The 23,739-nt window shown below is 33.4% G+C and overlaps 1 long non-coding RNA gene across 1 annotated transcript in view; it reads right to left on the bottom strand.

Annotated features, from left to right (window-relative positions):
* LOC113600810 (uncharacterized) overlaps positions 1 to 18,467 on the bottom strand; it is a 52,805-nt gene extending 34,338 nt beyond the window's left edge. Inside the window, exons 1-2 of the long non-coding RNA XR_008296213.1 lie at positions 18,364 to 18,467; positions 16,164 to 16,290 (exon numbers count right to left, since the gene is read on the bottom strand). This is a non-coding gene — a long non-coding RNA (uncharacterized LOC113600810). The remainder of the gene's footprint in view (positions 1 to 16,163; positions 16,291 to 18,363) is intronic.
* Positions 18,468 to 23,739: the final 5,272 nt, after the last annotated feature.

Genomic DNA, 23,739 nt, shown 5'->3' on the forward strand with positions numbered 1-23,739 from the left:
TAGCCATAGAGCTCATTTGGTGGGGCGGGCGGGCAGAAACAAACCGATAAAGTAATTTCAATATTGCACTCCTTAACTTCTCAGGGATAGAAAATTAAATCTGTAGCACTTGTTGTCGTGAGCACTGTGTGTTGTATGTAAGTGATGAATCATGGGAATCTACTCCTGAGGCCAAGAGCACAATGTGTATTAACTTGTGTTAACTAACTTGACAACAAATATATTAAAAAAAAATAATAATAAATAAATATGTAAATAATTCCTTACAAAAAAAAAAAAGAAAAGAAAATTAAATCTGATCAGATTCTCTCATTTTAGCTAAATGATACTTCCCACAGCTATCTTTCTTTGGTATTAATGCCTAGTGACAAGTACTACTCCATGGTTTTCAGATTCTGTCAAAAAACCAAAATCAATCAATTCTTCTACCTAGCTGGGAGTGCAGCAAAATACCCATATAGCATACAGTTTTTATTTCAACCTCTTTTGTCTTCATGTGACTACTTTAAAATGTTTCTAGAGAATGAATAGGAATTAACCTTCTTGAGTACTGATTGAACATGAAGAAAACTGATCTGAAGTAGATTGAATTGAGGAAAAACACTTTAAAAGGCTATTTTAAGATAAAAATGTAAAGTTTTGAAGAGATGTGACTGGTTACATTATAGGTGAATGAATGTTATTTCTATTCACACAGGCATCGCTGATGTTTCTCAAACAGGTGAGAAAAGAGTGAGGTACTTCTCAGCTCTTCTAGACTCTGCCAGTTTGGAGTTGAACTGGAGAGTTTTCAAGTAGTTTTTTTTTTTTTAATTATTACTTCTTTTTCTCTAAAAGGTGATACTTGTTATCTGTCATTATTGGAATGGAAAATCTTTCCTGAAATGTAAATTTGATTTTATCTTCATATTATAAAATCATTGAAAAAAATTAAATAATATAAATTCCCATAAACATTGGAGTAACATATTTAAATCTAAGCTTGTTACTCATAATATCTTTTCTTAGGAAGGAAAAAAGAAAGGGAGTACCTATCTGACTCAGTCAGTACAGCATGTGACTTTTGATCTCAGGGTAATGAGTTCAGGCCCCATGTTGGGTTAGAGATTACTTAAACTTTATTTTTAAATGTTCATTTATTTATTTTGAGACAGAGAGCAAGAGATAGTACACATGCACAGTGGAAGGGCAGAGAGAGAGAGAGAGAGAGAGAGAGAGAGAATTCAAAGCAGGCTCCATGCTATCAGTGCACAGCCTGACATGGGGCTCAATCTTATGAACTGTAAAATAATGACCTGAGCTGAAATTAAGAACCGAAATCTGATGCTTAACCCACTGAGCCACGAGGCACTCCTAAAAAATTTTTTTTAAGAAAAAAAGGATTGTTTGAACAACATTATGTAAATAGAAATTTGAAACAATCATTTTCTAATTAATATTTATAAACATAGCACACATTGTGTATTTATAAATAATTAAAACATCTTTTTGTGATTCCCTATTTTTTGTATAAGCTTTCTCTGTTTTTCAAATGGAAGATACTACTGCAAAGCTTGACTAATTCTATGAGGCAATGCAGATGGCAAGAGATGATCACTTGATTATTAGCATCACTCTTTTAATGACATCTGACAGGAGCAAATGCAAACAAAGCATTAATGTTGATATGGAAAGGCATCAGCTATTTTCTACTATTACCAGGGAATAATTAGTTGAGCTACATTTTAAAATAAGAGGTCAGTGAAATGTGGCTTCCCTGAAAACAATGCAACAATAACGAAACAGCCTACTTAAATTGTTATTTTAATTCCATCATAAACGGTTTTAATTGTAATTTTATGTAGGTATAACCACTTAATTTGTTGAGTGTTTAAGAAGTTTTAAGAGATATAAAAATTCCCTGAGATTCCTTTATAATTGCATATATTAAATATAACGTGTATAATATAAATAATCCTTAGCTATTTTTTTGTCCTTGAAATATAATGTTCATATTTTCTGGGCTTTTTATCATGGTACATTTAAATATTATCATATGATTTAATTCAACATATAGAAGAAGATATTTAATATCATGGAACTGACTCAAGTTACTAAAATTTAAGGGTCATTTACTTATTAAATACAAGGTCACAATATAATTGTGTCCTCTTAGTTTATGACATATCCCATCACCTTTTCTAGGTGAAGATTGATCTCTATCCTCTGCCTGCCATCTAAATTGTCAGATATATAGTTTTATTAGGATTGACCTGTCAACCATGAGATGTTGTCAGACACAACCCTGGAAAATAGAAATAGTTTATATTTTTCCAGAGTTCCAAAATGTGCTCAGGCAAATCTCTAATATGTATGCCCCATTATAAGTGATTCCTCAATCAACATTCATTTTAGTTCAAGGCCAAGACCCTTAAATTAAAATGAATACTTGTGACACATCATATTTGGCAGGTGAGTAGTAGATCTGTGGCTACATATGAAAAGACTTCCTCTGGAATATAAGATGCTATATATCACTTAAATAACTCATTTTATGTGATAAAACTACCATTGTGAGAATAATTACTCCCACAGGGTAGGATGTATCTTTTCTATTTTCTCCTGTTAGAAGTTGTTTGGACCTTGTAGAAATTACTTCGTATCTGATGGAAAATCTAGTAGTTATATTTCTAGGCTTAAAGTGCATTGCTTTACTGATAAGCTAATTAGTTACTATATATTGTTACCACATGCAAATAGTAATGTTAGCCATCGTGATACAAAAATAATTAAAATGACAAATACAGCAGAATCCCTGATTTCGGAATTCATAATTTAATGAATATGTATATCCCAATGCCTCTTAAATCTAGCTGGCAAGAACTGATCTTCAAAATATCTTTCCCATGTAACAACCAGCATCAGAAAAGAGCATAAATGTGTTTTTCAAAGGCTAAAACTGAATTCTATTACCTTATCTTATATCTTATTATATTTTCTAATTCCTTTCTGATATCTTTAGCATCCAATTATTTTACATAGTCAACTGTGCACAAAATCACATGCATTTGACCTAGTGCAGTGTCTCTTCCCTTGCTTTCATTTTTACTAAGAAGCCAGATTGGTGTCAGGTCCCCACTTGTCTATAATGCTCAAGCAATCATCACCTCAGTCCTGATCCCAATTCAACTTCCTGGTTGGCATTCTGGACGGGATCATCCTAACCAAGCAAAAGAGAATAGTGCATTTAGGATCCATTTTTTAAACTTATTCTTTCCTAATGCTTTACATTACTTTTTGTGAACCCTGCAAGAAATATAAAATATTTTGTTCTTATAGGGATGTGTAACTAAAAGCTTTTTTCACCCCACATTTACCAGTCCCTTTTCTTTTCTTTCTTTTATCCTTTAATCTACTTTATTTAAAATGTGGAAAAACAATCTCTGACTGAACTATGCAATCTGTGTCCATATATTGGCTACAGGTCCTGTTTCAGGGTAGATCTGGGAGTCTGCAAAGAGGTCAAAGTCAAGCTATTCCTGTAGTTGTTTAAAAAGACACTTGGCTGAGCAACTAGAGTTCATTGTGCCTTTATTGTCTAAAATAATTATGGCCAATTTGAAGAAATGTGGGATGGAGTAATTATGATGTGGCCTCTGCCTATTATCCTGGCTACTTATCTTGCTGCTTTTTACCATCTTCCACTTATCCTTACACATATACTTGGATTATCAGATTGTTAACACTTTCTCTAAGACATTATGAAGTTTCATGTTCTCTGTATATACATTTATTTTTGCCACTTAACGAGGAACCCTTGTTACTCCTTTCAGCTCAAGGACCTTTCATGTAGGCTGTAATCTGAGCTCAGATATTATGTTTTCTATAAAGCTTTGCTGTTACAGTTTCCACTTTAATACACTCTTTTTATATTTTGCCTATGCTTCCAGTTTTATATATATATATATATATACATATATATAATGAATTAATAAAAAATTGAATACATTTGTTTACATTATATAAAAATGTAAATAAATATATATATATATCCATATCTATAAAATGGTTTAATTAATTTATTTATATGGCTATCATCCTCCTACTTTTGAGCTCCTTGTATTCTAGTCAACAATCTATCCTCTATTAACAGATGTTGTTGTACCCAAGATGCTCAGTAAATACTAATCAGTCACCAGCAAGTGATGGACTAAATGAGTAAATGGAATGATAGTTCCCATTGGTAGGCAGACTCAAAGACAATAATGTTGGTTTAAAAATATTCCTTTCCAAATGGAATATTGTCTACATGATACTCTCTTGCCCCTTAATTATGAATTTAATGTATATACATTTATTAAACATAGGATATATTACAAATAATTTTATAAAATATGCATACTTAAAAAAATATTCATGCAGAGACTACAGACAGCAGACTTGGCCCCTCTCTGGCTGGGAACAATCTCAACTTGTGTTGGGTAGCAAGCCATAGTGGAAGCTGCTACATGTAAATGTCACCAGTATAAGTGGTGCTTAGGTGACCACAGCATTTGAAAGACTGAACATTTACTAAGCTTTGTTATCATTTAGAGCCTTCAAAATAAAAGTACTGGTTTTAGGGGATCCAAACTTTAATTCCTACTAAAGCATCATGACTATATGATTCCCCATAAAATGTTAATTTAAGTCTGGGTCACTAGACAAACTTTCAGATCCTTTAAGATCCTTGCAGATCAGTTAAGTGTATGAAGGTATTGCTTGGTGCATGAAATATGCTTAACAGTTCTGTTAAAAGGGAGTATATGTCCTTCTTAAAGACACTGATATTAAGAAACAAATAAATACATCCTCCAAATGTCTAAAACAAGATATTTATGCATTGACCAAATCAAAACAAACTTCAGACTAAAGCAAAATAAGATGAGGATAGGGTGCCACGGTGTTCACTGTTCGATCAAAAGCAAAGAATTCTTATCCATAACTTCACTTACTAACTTGTACTATTTGATTCTCCTTCAGAATCCTTGTTTGGCACAATCATGTCACTCCATGGTTATCATTTCCCTAAGTGTTTTTTTTTAACTTTTAAAAAAAGTTTTATGGAGGTATAATTGATATACAAAAAAACTGCTCATATTTAATGTATACAATTTGATGAGTTAGGATATATGCACACATTGTGAAACTATAACTACAATCAAGGTAATAAACGTATATACGCATCATTCTCAAATTTTTCCTTGTGTCCCTTTGTTCTTTGAATTTTTAAATTTCATTTATTTCATTTTGTTTTGTTTTTACTTGTAACAACACTACCTAACATGAGATCTACCCTTTTGACAAATGTTTAAGAACACAGTATAGTATTGTTAACTGTAGGCATATGTTTACACAATAGATCTCTAGAACTTATTCATATTACATGACTGAAATTATACACATTGAAAAACAACTCCTCATTCTCTTCGTCCTCTGCCCCTGGAAACCATCCTGTACAAGTTTGACTACTTTATATATGTAAGTAGAATCATGCAGGAAAAGTCCTTCTGTGAGTGACTTTATTTTGCTTAGCATAATGTGCCCTGAGTTCATCTCCGCTGTCACAAACAGCAGTTATTTACTTCTTTTTTCTTTTCTGGCTTAATAATATACCATTGTAGGAATATACCACATTTCCAATCCTTTCTTTCATCAATGAAAACAGGGTTTTTACATAGGTTGGCTTTTGTGAATGTTGTTGCAATGAACATGGAACTGCACATACCTTCTCCAAGATCCTGATTTCAATTCATTTGGATAAATACCCAGAAGTGGAATTGTTGGGTTATATGATAGTTCTATTTTTAATATTTTGAAGCACATCCTTTCCACTGTGTTTCCACAGCAGCTGCACTATTTCACATACTCAACCATAGGGCACAAGGTTCCAATTTCTCCAGATCCTCACCAACGTTTGTTACCTTTTTTCTTTTTTTTAATAATAGCCATCTTAACATGTTATGTGATAACTCATAGCTTTGCTTTACCTTTCCCCTGACAATTAATGATAATGAACACTTTCTATCTACATCTTGGCCAATTTTACATTTTCTTTGGGGAAATATCTCTTCAGGATGTTTATCTATTTTTTTAAGTGTTTATTTATCCCTAAGACAATGCGAGAGACAGAGTGCAAGCAGCGGAGGGACAGACAGAGGGAGACACAGAATCTGAAGCAGGCTTCAGGCCCTGAGCTGTCAGCCCAGAGCCCAACACAGGGCTCGAACCCTTGAACCGTGAGATCATGACCAGAGCCAAAGTCGGACACTTAACCAACTGAGCCACCCAGGCACCCCTGCATTTGCCTATTTTTTTTAAATCAGGTTATTTGAGTTTTTGCTTTTGAGTTGCAGGAATTTCTTATATATTTTGGATATTTTTTAATGTTTATTTATTTTTGAGACAGAGAGAGACAGAGCATAAAGGGGGGAGGAGCAGAGAGAGAGAGAGGGAGACACATAATCCGAAGCAGGCTCCAGGCTCTGAGCTGTCACACAGAGCCCGACGTGGGGCTCAAACTCACGGACCATGAGATCGTGACCTGAGCTGAAGTCAGACGCTTAACCGACTGAGCCACCCAGGTGCCCCTATATTTTGGATATTAACGCCTTTTCAGATACATGGTTTTCAAATATTTTCTCCTATTTTGTAGGTTGTCTTTTATTCCATTGATTGTTTCTTAAAATCACATAATTATCTCAAAAGATACAGAAAAGCATTTGACAGAATTCAACACACTTTTATGATAAAGACACTCAACAAATAGTGTATTAAAGGAATGTACCTCAAGTAATAAAAGGCCTATGTAACAAACCTACAGCTAACATCATACTCAATGAAGAAAACTGAAAGCTTTTCTCTAACATCAGGAACAATACAAGGGTGCCCACTCTTGCCATTTCTATTCAACATGGTACTGAAGGTTCTAGACAGAGAAATTAGGGAAGAAAAAGAAATAAAAAGCATCCAAATCAGACAGAGAGATGTAAAACTAAGTCTACTGCAGATGACATAATCTCTTATACGTAGTAATCCTTAAAGACTCTCAAAAAAAAATCTGTTAGAACTAATATTCAGTGAAGTTGCAGGATATAAAATCAACATACAAAATCAGTTTCATTTCTATATACCAACAATAAATTACTCAAAAAGAAATTATGAAAGCAATACCATTTATAAGAGCATCAAAAATAATAAAATATGTAGAAGTAAACTTAACCATATAGGTAAACATTTGTACCCTGAACACAATAAAACACTGCTGAAAGTAAGGAAAGAAGACACATATCATTGGAAAGACAACCCATGTTCATGAATCAGAAAACTTAATATTATTAAAATGTCCCTACTACCAACAGTAATCTACAAATTCAGCATTATCCTCGTTAAAATCCTGATGGCCTTTTGTAGGGAAAGATTGGGGAAAATCTTAGTATTTAAACAGAATCACAAAAGACACAAAATTGGCAAAGTGATCTTGAGAAAGAAGAATAATGCTATAGATAAGACTCTTCTTGATTTAAAAATGTATTATAAAGCTATAGTAATTAAAACAGTATGGCACTGGCATAAAGACACACATGGACAAATTGAGCAGAATAGAGGGCCCAGAAATAAACTTAGGCATATATGCCTAATTATAATAATTTAATAAACATAAAGCATGTATGGTCAACTGATCTTTAACAAGGATGCCAAGAATATACAATATCAAAAGTAGAGTCTTTTCAACAAATGATGTTAGGAAAACTGAATATCCATGTGAAAAAAAATGAAATTGGATCCCTGTATTATACTATGTGTAAAAATCAATTCAAGACAGATTAAAAACTCACACGTAAGATAGGAAAATGTAAACCACTAGAACAAAACAGACCAGAAAAGTTTCTTGACATTAGCTTTGCCAATGATTTCTTGGGTATGACATAGAAAGCACAGATACCAAAGAAAAAATAGACAAGTGGGACCACATCAGTTGAAAAGCTTCTGCACAGCGAAAACATAATCACCCTCAGTTTTAAATATTCCACTCTGAATTGTTAGCTTTTTGACCTCAACATTCCAGTAGAGTTCAGCTTGCAAACTGCATTTTATCTTTGTAAGTGTGAAAACTAATTTCTGTTAGCCCTAACCCATCAAAAGACCTCTGTCTATACTGGACCAGTCTCTTCACAGTTATCATGAGAGAGAAGGAGAGAAAATTAAAATATCTGGATTAGACCTAAAAAAAGTTATGTTAACAAGAGCAACTTTATTTGGACTATTCAGGAGATTTTCTTTCAATCATTCTAAGTTAGCAGACAAAAAAGTAGCTTCAGATTTCCGGATGCTTCTTTCACAAAGAGAGCGCAAAACATTCTCTATGTTAGATAACACTGCAAAATAATTTGTTTTTTATATTTCTATTTAATATGCTCCATATCCTATGAGCTCCTGACACTTTGCTTACAAGTTAACTGTCAACAGTTGACAACATATATCATTTGGACAAAGATACTATAATTATCACCTTAAAGGAAATACAATTATACTGATTCTAGCTGTGAAAACCATTTCTTAAACAGACCTCATACTGAATTCATTGAGTATCAGAAGTGATATTGGAAATGTTATCTCTAAAGTAAAAAACTAAGTAGTTTTCAGAAAGTTATTTCTTGTAGTAAGTTACATCAAGGAACTCTAAGAAAATGGCCTCAATCACTTTTTTTTTTTTTTTTTGAAAGAGAGAGACAGACAGAGCATGAATGGGGGAGGGGCAGAGAGCTACTAAGACACAGAATCAGAAGCAGGCTCTAGGCTTTGAGCTGTCAGCATGGAGCCCTAAGCGGAGCTCAGACTCAAGAACCATGAGATCATGACCTGAGCCGAAGTCGGAAGCTTAACCAAACCAAGATCCTCAAATCACTACTTAAAGCAATTCTTTGGTACCTTCGAGATAATTTGATTAGAGTACAATGTTTTTCATGTCATTACTGAATAACTAATTCTAGATTGTCAAGAATGGTTAGACTCCACGTTCAACTAACTCATAAAGTCCATTTCCTTATGTAAAAATCAAAGAGCCTAACCAACAGTTTAATCTAAATTATGATTTTCCCATTGCGATCCCCAAATCGGGGATTAAATTAACGATGTTCATTTAATATTAATGAATATTCGTATTCATTAATGGAACTTGATAATGATTAAATAGTTCTCTTTCTGCCATTCCGGAAAGCAACAAAATACTCCTATTCTTTCCTATTTCTAGTGATCTGATTTATTGTCTTAAATATCAAAAAACCCCAGAAATTTAAAAAATCAGAGAAGTATAAAAGTGAACTATATATTAGGCAGAAAAAAAGGGAATATGTGTGTTTACTGTATTTTCTATTTTTTCTATTATATATGTAATACATTAACCTTTAGTAGACACTTTTGGATATTTTGGCTTTGCATAGTGACATTATGCCTACTCATGTATTTTTCCAAATTTACGCAGCATCATAATGAAGGTGAATGTGTATTTCCTCATTTTTGTGCATTTTTGGACAGCCACTAGAGATGATATGACATAGCCACATAATAATTTTTTTCTTCTTCAAGGTACACAGGGGTATTTTTAAGCAGTTAGTCAAAGGTCTTTGTAAAGTTCATTTATCTGTACTCTGAAAGAATTATATAAATCCATTGCTTAAAATCTCTACCCCTCCCTTGTCTGGCAGGAATCCCATAAGCTTCTTTATCATTTTCATAGTTTATGAAGACACATGCCCCTGTTTTACCCCGTGTTAAGGAAAAGGGAAGTCACTGTTTTACCATGTTGGCCATGGAAAACACATAAAGGTGTCTGAAGATCTCTCCTTTAGTAAATCTTGTCCTGCACTCCTTAAAGTGGTTATTAGTCTGCAGGCAGATGTATCTCCCACCGCTCCCAGGCCCCCACAGAGTAACATTGGCCATGGGGCTTCAGGCTGCCTAGGTAGCTGAAGATTTCCATCCTCAGGCAGAGCACTGTACATTACAGTCAGACTCAATATTGCCTGTGGTTTGAACATTTGATAGATTATAAAGAACACACAAAAATATATTATTGACTTCTATTTCTGAAGTGTTATTTTTTTAATATAGGAAATATATTTTAATTTTTTGAGAAGGAGAGAGTGGATGTGGGTGCACATGTGAGCAAGAGAGGGGCAGAGGAAGGAAGAGGGAGAAAGAGAATCTTAAGCAGGCTCTATGCCCAAAGTAGAGCCCCCCAGGGCTGGATCTCACAACCATGAGATCATGACCTGAGATGAAATCAGGAGTCAGACCCTTAACCAACTGAGCTATCAAGCACCCTTATTTCTGGGTATTTTGAAATTTCTTTTTTTTTTCTAGGTATAGCAGATAAAATACACTCTGCTTCAGAGAAACTGATGTAGCCATGATTTTAGGAGTCATTAAGATGATTCCTAAGATAAAATGAAATAAAAATATTTCACTCATTTTGCTGATTGATTATCCCCAGTTCCCTAGAATTTTGGTGAGGACAACAAAGAGCATAATAATGAGGTTTTCTTCAAAAGCCTATTCGTGATTCAAAAAATATAATCTTGTTCACAATTTTCCTATTTTTGCTCTTGTATTTTCCAGAAGAGTTCACAAAATCCGTTGTGAAATATTTTCCTTTACTCATTTTTCATTTTTAAATAAGAAAATTATTTTCTATAAGTAACATTTTACCACTTTTCCTATGAACATCCACAGTAATATGGTCAAATCTATATTATGGTGCATAGCCTTTAAAAACAATATATTTTATTTTTTCAGAATAATGTTTTACAGAAATAATGAGCAGAAAGTACAGAGAGTTCCCATATACCTCTCCCACTATATTCCTTCGCCTAGTTGTTTTTTCACATAGTTATCTTTACATCTTGCATTAGTGTGGTTATCACTAATAACCTTCACATAGTTATTTTGTACATCTTGAATTAGTGTGGTATATTTGTTAAAATTTATGACATGGTATTTATGTTATTATTAACTAAAGTCCATATGTTTACATTAGAGTTTACATTTTGTATTATTTTCTTTGGGCTATGACAAAAGCATAACGCCATGCATTCATTCTTACAGTATAATACAAAATAGTCTCACTTCCCTGAATATGGACTATCTTTCACCTGCTTATCACTTTTGCTTTCCCCCCAACATTCTGGCAACCAAAGATATTTTCTTATTGTCTCCATAGTTTTACTTTAACCAGAATGTCATGTAGTTGAAATTGTGCAGTATGTAAACTTTTCACAGTGGATTCTTTCACTTAGCAATATCTATGTAATGTTCTTCCATGTGTCTTTGTGGCTTGATGGCTCATATCTTTTTACTGCCGAATAATATTCAAATGAATAAATGTGTTACAGTTTGTTTATCCATTCACCTATTTGTTGCTTACAGTTTGGGGAAGTTATGAATAAAGCTGACATAAACATGCATCGTGAAGGTTTTGTGTGGACATAACTGTGTAACTCATTTGCTGGAAATTACTAGAAACATCTAGGGATGTGACTGGTATGTCTATATGGTAGGCTAAGTTAAGATTTGTTAAGAAACCACCAGACTATACAGCAAAATAGCTATTGGATTCCCATCAGCAACAAATGACTCCACATCCATGTCAGCATTTGGTGTTATCAGATTTTTGTCATTCTGGGGACACCACGGCATCTCATTGCTTTAATTTGTAACTCATGATATATGAATTTGAACATCTTTTCATATACTTGTTTACCTCTATTATATTCATAGGTAAGACGTCTATTCACACGTTTTGCTTGTTTTTTAACTGGATTGCTTTCTTACTGTTACTTATGCACCTCAATTATATAAGCTTATATTCTTAATAACTTGTTTTTGTAAAGATAATTTTCCTAGGTACAGAACATTTAAAATATTGTTCTTTAAAGTTCCTTATTTGAATGAAATTATAGAAACATTTAAATAAATAAATAATTTTTGAATGGAGGATATCACAATTTCCTGGATATTTTAGATACATATTAGTTATATTTTAAAGATAAATGGGAATTTTTGCCCAACTTTGTACATAAATTTTGCTAAAACAGCTCAAGCACAATCTTTACAGACTATCCAGATAGACTTATTTTTTGACAGGACAAATTAAGCTGCCCATTTAAACGATCTGCAGTTTTGTATATCAAAAATTTTGTCTATTAGCAGGTATGCTCAGTATTTTAACACAGAGACATGGAACTTAAACTGTTCAAACAGAAATACCTTACATTTTAATAATATCATAAAATTGGGCCCTGAAATCACTTGTAAAATGTTCTGAGTAATTGAAACAGGTCTTACATAATTTAAAATGCTTCTGAATGAGGCAGCAGAGACTACTTAGAAAGATAATTCAACAGTGTATGGGAGCTCAGGGATTATGGAGCAATCCTGATTGGAATTGACTTGTACTAAAATCTGTATAGAATTAAACATAGGAGAACAGCAATTTTTTTTGATATTGAAAGGAAACTTATGTCATAAAAATAAAAATAAGCATAGCATGAATATAAGAGAGTTGAAAGAAGACACATTTAAGTACTGATTCCAAACCCTATTAAATGATTTGTATATTAAATATATGTCAGGGGAAAATATTTATCCAATTTTATGTTTTATTTTAGGTAGTTATACCCAGTGTATTCAGGGTCAATCTAAAGTGATATTATATTTTACAGTAGGAAAAAAAAAGTGCATGATATGTTTTAAAGAGATTTTTCTTCTGAAACTAGTTTATAAACCCGAATTTTTCAGTTTAAAGAAATATAATAATATAAATCAACATGTTAAAGATAGAGTTTTTGTTCTTTTTCAAATTTTGAATAAAGGTTCAAGATATTTATGAGTATTTTTTACTGAAATCAAGGTGTAAGAGTTTATGTGTTTGTGTGTTTGGCAAGCCATAATCTTTCAACTGAGAAAAAGAAATATTAACAAATTTCAGGTCCTTTGAAATCTAACAATTTAGGATTTATTTTTTGCTTGTATGTTCCTTTTTTATGGATGTGTTCCCTATATGAAAGCCATTTTGTAAATGTATTAATTTGCATTTTTAAGTAAATATATCACATCAATACTATAGAAATTTTATTTTTTTGACAGGGCAATTCCACTTCTAGTAATCTTTCACAGGTGTAAAAGAATGTTTGCTTACAGTTTATGAAAGCTGAGTAAGTATAAATGTCTCTTGATAGTGAAATGATTAAATATATTGTGACACTTCTGTATTTTAGAATATTATTTACCTGTTTAAATGTCTTAGACCTATAGTTACTGATCTGGAGAGAAGTAACTTAGACTAAAAAGGGTAACATAAGAAGTACATACAGTATAATTCTCTTTTATAATAAAAGATTGCATAAAATACATTCACATTTATATATTTTTTTAATTGTATAAAGATAACACTAGAAATGAATACTTAGAAACTAAGATCATGTCAGGTTTTATTTCTGGGTATTGGATATTTATTTTGTAAATACTTAAATCCGTTTTGTTTAAATTTCTCCTCCTATAGTTAATTATCAGAAGGCCAAAATGTATGCATTTCAAAGAATCACATAGGGATCCTTTTTAAGTCTAGCCCAAGAATCATCTATTTTTTTGCTGTAACACAGCAATCAGATAATCACTGCTTTGAAAGACCAAATTCCTTATGGGGATAGATTTAAGATAAATATGGCTAAAGTCTTACATATTTGTACCAATGGTCCCATTTGTCTCTTCTGAGTTGCAGGCCACTTACTTTCTTTCAAATATACTTCTTTGAAATATCTAAAGAGAGCAGAAATCCCCCATCTCTTTCCTGTTCATTCACATGCTGCCGGCCCCCTCTCAGCCCTCCTCACCCAAAGCACACACACTGCCTACCCGTTTGCAGGTAGAACATCTGCAGTTTCTGTATTCATTTATCTTTAAATGTGGTTTGAGTCCTACTCTAGGCTAGTTACTCCACTATCCAGCTTTCAAATCTTTCTTAATGTGTCTCAGTGAAAACCGAGAACCCCCTTCCAGATACGGTCTGTCTAGATCAGCCAGAGCTATCGTCATGATTTCTCTCCAGCTATTCTTACTGTTACCAAGGGAACTGTAACCATAAAATTGCTAGATTATCATAATTTTACATCAGCTAACACTTCTGTGTTTGCTCTAAATGATGCTCATAAGCTATGCCTTTTCCTGTCCTGCATTATAAAGCTCAGTTTAAACATTAATTTGGAGCTTTACAGTTGTTCCTACCAAATATGGACTTGGTAGATATAATGTAGTCTTGTTGAACCCTTAGGAATTCTGATTTGGAATCATCCTCACATTCTCATTGTCATGGGAAATTTTATTAACAGTTTATTGTGTTTCATCTTTAATCAAGTAATTTACAAAAATATTAAAAAACACAGGTCCTAAAATATAACCCAGGTTTTTTTTAATAATCCACATGAACTCAATTAGCTATAGTTGATTTATATTTTAGGTAGGCTCTTTTGTTTCCAAGAAACAAACTTAAGTCATAATAAATAATATGTGTGTGATTTTATTTAAAACATGTGTGGAATGGTATACAGGGCTAAGCTGTGGTAGCCACTAGCCACAAGTAAATATTAAGTACTTCAAATACGACTAGTCTGAGTTGAGGTATGCTATAATACACATTAGTTTGGGGGAGAAAAGGAATATAAAACATCTCAATCAATAAGTTTTATGTTGCTTACATATTGGTATGATAATGTTTTGGAAAAATACATCACATAAATATATGAAAATAAATTCTACTTGTTCCATTTACTTTATTTAATGTGGCTCTTAGAAAAATTAAATTATTTATGTGACCTGTATTGTATTTCAGTTCAAAACTTCCTTTAGGGGATAACATTTTCAAAGTCCATAGACGGTACATACAAGTCACAAGCCCTGGAAGATTTAAGGCCATTCTAAGCCAATAAGTAACTGCAGCAGTTAATAAATCTTTCCACTAATGTTCCACTATTAATATGACTGCTTACTGCTATCTGTCTGCTTCTTTTTGTCATGCTTATGCTATAAACTGTCTCCTTCATCTTCAAAGTTTTCCTTTCTCTTTTGGTTTCTATATTCACCTAGCATTCTTTTATTATATTTTCATGCATAAAGAAAATCATAATCTTTCTTTATACCTTAACATATAAACCCATTGCCAATTCTGAAATACTTAAAAATTTTCCATTTCATGTATCCAGAAATGAAACTTGAAACTGACTGATACAGTAATATTTTCTAACCAGGGGCACATCAAAAGTTTCTGACCACTCAATAAATTACGAGTTCATGAGAAATGTGGTAACCTCATCATTTGAATTAACTAAGGCTAGTGATATTTCAATCATATTTTTACAAAGAACTTCCAAAATTTAGATATAGTACACTTATATACACTGTTTTATCCCAATATGCCACTATATTAAATCTCAAATCTTTATACATGCATACATACACACTGCTGATATGCATGATTTAATCAACAAAACGATTAAATCAGAACACTGTGGTTTAAAAATGTGCTCTATCCTAGTTTCTGTGAATCAGGAACGCAGGTGTGACTTAGTTTGGTGCCTCTGAATCAGAGAGTTTCATGAGACTCTAGTCAAGCTTTTAGCCAGAGCTACAGCCTCATCTGAAATCTTAACAGGGGACATTAACTGAGTTCAAGTCTAAGGCTCAACTGAGGTTAATTCTGAAATCATCTACATAATTATTGGTAGAATTCAGTTCAGGATGTGGTACTAAGGGCCTCAGTTCATCACTACTGGCCAGTGGGCTCTCTATTCCACACAACACAGGGCTTTCCATAGAGCAGCTTATATATAGCATGACAGACGTTTTCCCTAGAAGCAGAAGAGAAAGCTTGCAAGTTAAGCCACACTCTTTTGATAACCTAGTATTGTAAGTGATATTTCATTAGTTCTACTGTATTCTAAATCAATGGAAACTCCAGTCTGTTTTTTTTTTTATTAATCCATTCCTCTGCTTAAAAAAAATACAATGAGTTTTCATATATTTAAATGAGAATGATTCTTTAAACTGGTTAAAGTCCTAAGGTCACCTAACCCCTACATGGGCACATCAACCTTCTTTTGGTCATCTGAGAAAGCCAGTTTTCTTTTTTTTTCTTGTTCTTGCTTTCTGATATTTCCAATTGTTCTTCTCTTTTCCTAAGACAATCTGTACCTCTGTCTTTGGATATCTGGATCCTTCCTGTCCCCCAAACAATAGATAAAATATTAGCTTCTCAGAGAGTCTGTCCTCTTTGCCTCATCTAGGATAGCTAACAAGCCACTATGTATTGTATCATTATTTTAATTCTCCATAGAGTGCTCACTACCACAGGATGTTTTTCTTCTCTACTTTATACTTGATTATTTGATGATCTATCTAATGGCCTACAAAGGGACTTCAAAGGATGGCAGGACTGATCTGTTTAATGAGATCTAGACTCCCAAACCTAGAAATTCGATTATTACATAAGAGTCACTTAATTTTCAATAAAACTTGAGAAACATTCACATAATATTGAGTAAGAAGCATTCTGTGAACCAAAGGAAAATATGTGAACCTAAAGAGAGGGAAAATGACACATTAACAGGGAAAATGGCTGTTTTTTTTTCTGTAATCAATGAAAATGATTTCTTTGGTTCATGGTTTCCTTCCATTTCTTTTCAATTTCTGCTCCTGATTGATCTTCCAGGAACAACAGCAGCAGGCAGAGGCTGCAGGGGTCTTCAGCAACATCAGCCCGCTGGTTTCCTCCTCGATAGCATCAGTGCTGTTCTAACCCAACAAGTTTGAGTGAGAGTGGCTGAGTGTCCAGAATCTGAGGGACACATGCAAGTCATGTGTTTGAGCCAAGGCACGTAAGGAGCTCTTCCTGCCTTCTACTCTTTCATAATCCCCTTTCTCCTTTGGCTCCACCAACAAACCGTTTCTTCCAACACTTTTATGTAGCCAATTTCCCATAACAAATAAAGCTGAAATCTTTAAACAATGGGGATTTTTAATGGAAATTTAGAACAATTGTGCTAAAAACAATGACCACTGATATAATGGAAGAAAATACTACTGAACTGAAGAAAAGTCAGTGAATGAAGCTTGAAAAGGCTTGCTATGTGCCATATTAAAGGTGAGGATATGTGATTGCAGGAGTTCCATCCAGAAAACCTGGTCTGGCTGATAGATAATCTACATTTTCTTTTCTTGTTTTTTAAGATTTTATTTTTTTAAGTAATCTTTATACCCAGTGTGGGGCTCAAACTTACAACCCCGCAATCAGGACTCACAGACTCTACAGACTGAGCCAGCCAAGTGCCCCTACATTTTGTCTTCAGTACACCAATTTATTCATCCCCAAATACTCCTTGATCTATTATTATTTGTAAATAAATAAACATAAATATTTCAGCAATGACAAAAATAACATATTTATTGCTCTTACGGGTCTTAAATTTAATGAAGAAAATTAACTATTTATAGACACAAATCAGAAAGACTGAGTGCCTTTTTTTTCTACTCTCATAACAAAAAAAATCCCAGAAGTATTAGTTTAAGAATTTGAAGATGATTAAAAGATTAAGAGGTCAAGTAAGAGTCTTAATAATGATATACTAACATTTTCGTCATTCACTGGGAAACATCTTTCAGGTTAACAACTTAAATCCTCCTGGATTTACTTTGCATTTAAATATAAACACACACACACACACACACACACACACACACACACACACACAAATAGTTAAGCAAGGAGTACTGTTTGACAAATAAGAAATGAAATTAAAATTTGTTTCTTGTAATACAAAAGTATTCATATTAACAAGTTGATTACTTGCATTAATACAGTAGCTACTGAAAGAGGATGTTGATGAGCAAGAATTTGTTAACAACACAGGAGATTAGAGGCACGTTGTACTCAGGAATAAAAAGTGCCAAGTGCCTCATAATAGCAATATATGTAACTGACTTCCTAGTAAACATATTCAGAACTTGAGGAATTTGAGAGTTGAATTAATTGCCACTCCATGCCAGGCATAGTTCCAAGGATTTTTTTCATACATACTAACTTATGAATAGGATCAGCAACAAAATATGTGGAATCCACTGTCAAACGGAAACGCAAGTCTCTTTGTTTAAACATGTTAAGAAATAAGAGAACGACAATAGAGCTGAAAGAGACCCTTCTGAAGAGATACTCGGATCTGTCCCTGATCACATAGCCACTAAGTGGAAGAGGTGAGATTCCAACGCAAGTAATTTCTGACTGGAACTTGTGCTTACCTTTGTTAGGCTATAATGCTTCTTCATCCCACCATATGATAGAAGATCTAAGTAAAAAGGAGGTAATTTTTTCTGATACATAATTATCAGAAAATTTCTTGACCTAGAACAAACATCTAAGTCATTCCCATTCTATAAACATATATTTAATATAAGATTACAACTTAATGCCATCAGTTTCAACCAATTCATAAAATAGTTTTACATATTCTCTTCCAAACCACAGTGCTTCAGGTTAATATATTCTTTTTTTTAATTTTTTTTAACGTTTATTTATTTTTGAGACAGAGAGAGACAGAGCATGAATGGGGGAGGGGCAGAGAGAGAGGGAGACACAGAATCAGAAACAGACTCCAGGCTCTGAGCCATCAGTCCAGAGCCCGACGCGGGTCTGGAACTCACGGACAGTGAGATCGTGACCTGAGCTGAAGTCCAACGCTTTAACCGACTGAGCCACCCAGGCGCCCCAGGTTAATATATTCTAACTCAAGTTAAGTAAATAGCTTTTTCCCTTTAAGTCTAGGTGAGAAGTAATAGTTAAGCTCACAGTGCATTTTCAGTGGAAATAGTAGAATCCATTACCCTAAACAATTTATATTAAACGAGTCACTCAATGAAAGCTAATAATTTCACAGTAGAAAACATACACGTGCTTTTTCTACTAATAATATATCCTGATATCATTATATAATATATTAAGTAAGCATTTTTGTTTTTATGAAAGATTAATTTCCTTTCTTTTATCACTTAAATGTTTTGGAATACATTTATCACATATATGTAAAAAAAAATCTCAGTTTTAATTAGATCAGCATAGTATGATTATATTAATTACTGAGCATAATAAAATTTTGTGTATAGGAAATATTCTAGTTCCAATAAATTTTATTTTGTACCTGATTGATAAATAATGATAATTTGTTATTGTTTATTATATGAACTTCCCATTTCAGAAGTTATTATAATTACTACCAACTTACTGGAATTGATTTTTTTAATTAAAAAAAAAGTAGTTTTGTCACTTTTCTTTAAGAACAATGCAAGAAAGAAAAGAGACAGTGACAGGTAGACATATAGATACAGAGATGAGAGAAAGAGGTGATGTGAAATGTGCCTATTTTTTTCAAAGATATATTACCTAACTAGATTGGCCATAACAAAGAGGAGTACTATGGATTCTTTTTATTTTTAAGGGAGGAAAACTTAACAGATCTAATAGTTAAAGCTACTAAGAATCAAGTATTCTTGAAGGTTCTTTAACTATGCCATTTTGTACATTACCTCGAAAAAAATCTAGTCAGTCATGTGTTTCACTGAGTAACATAGTCAATCCAGGCAAATGTGTATAAATGTACATCACTGACAATAGGGTCTGAAGCAGAATTTTATCACAAAGTGATTTTTCACAAACTGTAACACACTAACACGTTGCCTTTCTGGTTTAACCTGAGATTTAATTTTACTTTTTATTTATTTAAAACAAACTAACGTTTGTTCATTTTTGAGAGACGGAGCCCAAGTGGGGGAGGGGCAGAGAGAGAGGGAGACCCAGAATCTGAAGCAGGTTTCAGGTTCTGAGCTGTCAGCACAGAGCCCCAAGCGGGGCTCAAACCCACGAACCTGAGATCATGCCCTGAGCGGATGTCAGCCACTTTACCGACTGAACCTCCCAGGTGCCCCAGCCTGAGATTTATTTTTAAAGATAACAGGCAGTAGCATTATTAGTCTAATATTTATATGATCTAATGGGGGGGAGCTATTTGTTGATTTTACTGACAAATTGTTAATTTCTTCAAATCCCTTTAATCCATTAATTGCATCTCTTCAATTTTACTGCATTGTTTAGTATTTACAGGTTATATTATTAGCCTTTTTTTTTTTCAGGAAGTAACTCTAATTATATTTTACTGTAAAACCAGAATGATTAAAGAACACAAAAATTTACTTTTAATAGCTTCTTAAAACTTTCTTTAATCTTCTATAAATGATTTGTTAATATTCCTTTAAAACTCAACAGTTTAACATATGAGCAGTGTGAGATATTTTATTCCAAATAAAGATTGTAGTTTTAAGGTGTTAGATTATTTTAATAACTTCCTGAAAAAAGTAAATAAATTAACAGAATCTATATACTTCAAATAGATTTTAAATAAAAAATACTAAAACATCACCACTGGTTAGTTTCAGAAATTTCTTGTATGTAAAAAAGAGCCCTGGTATTGTGAATCTCAATGGGTTTTCAGAATCTTTTGTAGCTATACTAAATTCTTACTCAGACACTGCATTTCTCCAACTATCTTAAATAGGCATTTTTAAAAAAATTCAATAGAGGTTAGGGCTAACTCTTGGAACTCCATTACATTTTATTAAGTTATATTTGGAGAAACTCAAAATTATTCTTTGAGTTAAATTTTGTACATTATTATTGTTCTCAATTCTTTGTCTCAAACATCATTTTTACATGAAACACAATTATCATTAGCCTCCATTGAGTTATAGCAATATATCGTTCCCCAGTATCCCTGGCATATATCTTTAATGTTCATCAGGATCAAGGATTACAGAATTATTTTTTTGAGACCTTGAGCTGACTTTCTCTCTTGGCTTTTAGTAAACAGTAATTCACTCAAAATTCCCTAACTAATAAAATATCATTTTACAGGGGAGGGTGAGTGCAAGTCTTCTAGGGATTACCAGTATCTATGCCACTGATGTTGAATACTTCTATCCTCTTCAATGACATCTTATACCCTGCCTCCCACCACAGCAGTTCACAACAAACTGGTTATACAGTTATATAACAGCCAGATACTAAATCAAAGACACTGAAGAATATTTTGAAACCACATTCTCATGAGACTTTTCAAACTCTATTATGATTTACAGAATGATACTTTGGAATCAGAATGATTCCCTGAGAGGAATACCCAAAACGGGTGCTATATGACCATGGTATCCGAGATGTCACTAAATCATGTCATTTATTGCCCATATATTAATTTTCAATTTCTGCATAACAAAATTAACAGAAATCAAGTGGGCTAAAACAACACTCTTTTATTTTGTTACAGTTCTTTTAAAATTTTATTTTAGAAATAAGAAAACATATTCTGCAACCTATAAATGATAAACCTAATAAAACTCTGAGACAGGTTATTAAATAGATGGATTATAAACATTTACAAAAAAAAAAAAGATCCTTACTAAAAGTCACTATAAAATTCTCCAGAATCTAACAGTTCTTTAGATCAGAATTCTGGCAAGCTTAGCTGAGTACTTTGCTTAGGATCTCACAGGGTTAAAGTCAAGATGTCACCAGGATGGCCTCTATTCTGAGATCTCAGAGCAAGAATTTTATTTATCAGTCATATCTCAATAAAGCTGAAAAAATAAGAGCCCTAACAGATGTTTCCAGGTTGGGTTTCAAAATTGCTCAGGATTCATGACTCCTTTTTGATTTCAGTTTTCCCCAATTTTGAATGGGAATTTCCTATGCTTGTTCCAACATTGTATTTTTCAAGTTAATGACTTGTTTTCTAGATTCACAGGTCAAGAGATATGGAGGACTTGGGCCTCAGGATGGATTATATCCAGAACTTTATCTAAACCTGAATTAATTTGTTTAGATAATGAAATTTGGGACTTTGAAGCTGATGAGATTTAGATGAGATTGGTACCTTGAGTTGATGGTGTAATGGGTTGAGCCTTCTGAGGAATATTGGGGGTGGGTTGAAGTTACTTTGTGTGAATATTGGGGATGGATGTGAATCTTTGAGGGCCAGAAGGTATATTGCTATAGGTTGAATGTCACCCACCCACAAAACACGTCCATGTTTTAATATCTGGAAACTGAATATGTTAGCTTATATGGAAAAAAGGACAATGGAAATTTGATTGTTAAAGGTTTTCTGATGGGAAGGTCATCCTGGCTAATCCAGATGCGCCCAATGTTATCACAGAAATCCTTAAATAAGGGTGGCAGGAGCATCAGAGTCAGGGAGAAGGTGGTTTGATCTCAGAGGCAGAGGTCAAAGGATCTCTCCTTTCCTTCAAGTTTCTAATAATGTGCGTCTAACTTCCTTCCGACCCCTCAACATCAATGTCTTTAGTGCCCTATTTCTAGTAACCATTTGTTCAAGGAAATATAATCTTGTTATCATGCTCCTGGGTGGCTCAGACGGTTCAGTGTCTGACTTCGGCTCAGGTCATGATCTCACGGCTCTGTTCGTGAGTTAGAGCCATACACAGAGCTATGGGCTGACAGCTCAGGGCCTGGACCCTATTTTGACTCTTTGTCTCCCTCTTCTGCCACTTCCCCCGACTCACACTCTGTCTCTCACTCTGTCTTTCTCAAAAATAAATAAACTTTAAAAAATAAATAAATATTTTTTCCAGTCTCTCCCTGCTGAACATTTCCCCAAAAAACTTTCATATTTAAAGAACTCATTAATGCAGTACCCATTTCCAGGAATGAAAATTGTATTAATTTTCTACTGGTGTGCAACAAATTCCCATAAATTTAGCAGTCTGCAACAACACTTCTGTAAGTCATAAGTTCGGTAGTTAGCTGGGTTTTCTGTTTTCCAGTTATAGAAGGCTAAAGTCAAATTATGGAGTGGGCTAGGTTTATATATGGATGGTCTTCAGAGCTTATTATGATTATTGGAACAATTCAGTTGCTTGTGGTTTATAGGTCTGAAATACCATTTCTTTGATGTTTGTCATTTGGGGTCTCTTCTTTGCATCTATAAGCTGCCTATCTTTGTTCTTGTGAGTCCACCCCTCTCTTCAAACCAGCAGAGTGCACTGAATCTTACACACTTATAACATCTCTGATTTCTGTCACAGCTAGAGAAAACTCTGCTTCTAAAAGAATTGAGTAATTACATTAGGCTCACTGAGAAAATCTATCTTTTGCCATATAATACAATATAAGCACAGGAATAATACAGCAGGGCAAAGGTCATGAGGGCCATCTTATTTTCTACCTGCCACATCACTAGGTTTTCATTTTATTATTTGTACTGTGACCACCTCTTGGAAAAGCATAAATTTTACTAAAGGTAAAATTTTATGACAATTGATCTTGATGCCTACCTGATTAGATGACTGCAGGATTAACTTCATTAGCAATTGGTTCTCATTCACCAATCTTCAGTTTTTCTAATATTTCAGTATTACACACTACATACTAACAATTCTCTACCCCAATGACCCAGCCCTCCCACAAAAGTACGCATAAGAAGTAGCCTTTTAAATTGGAATGTAGGCTACAGCAAATATTTTAAAAGGAAATTCATATGTCTGCACAAAAACCTATCCACAGATGTTTATTGCAGTTTTATCCATAACTGGCAAAACTTAGAAGTAACCAAA

This window comes from Acinonyx jubatus, chromosome A1, assembly GCF_027475565.1.
Source record: "Acinonyx jubatus isolate Ajub_Pintada_27869175 chromosome A1, VMU_Ajub_asm_v1.0, whole genome shotgun sequence".
NCBI classification, from domain to species: Eukaryota; Metazoa; Chordata; class Mammalia; order Carnivora; family Felidae; genus Acinonyx; species Acinonyx jubatus.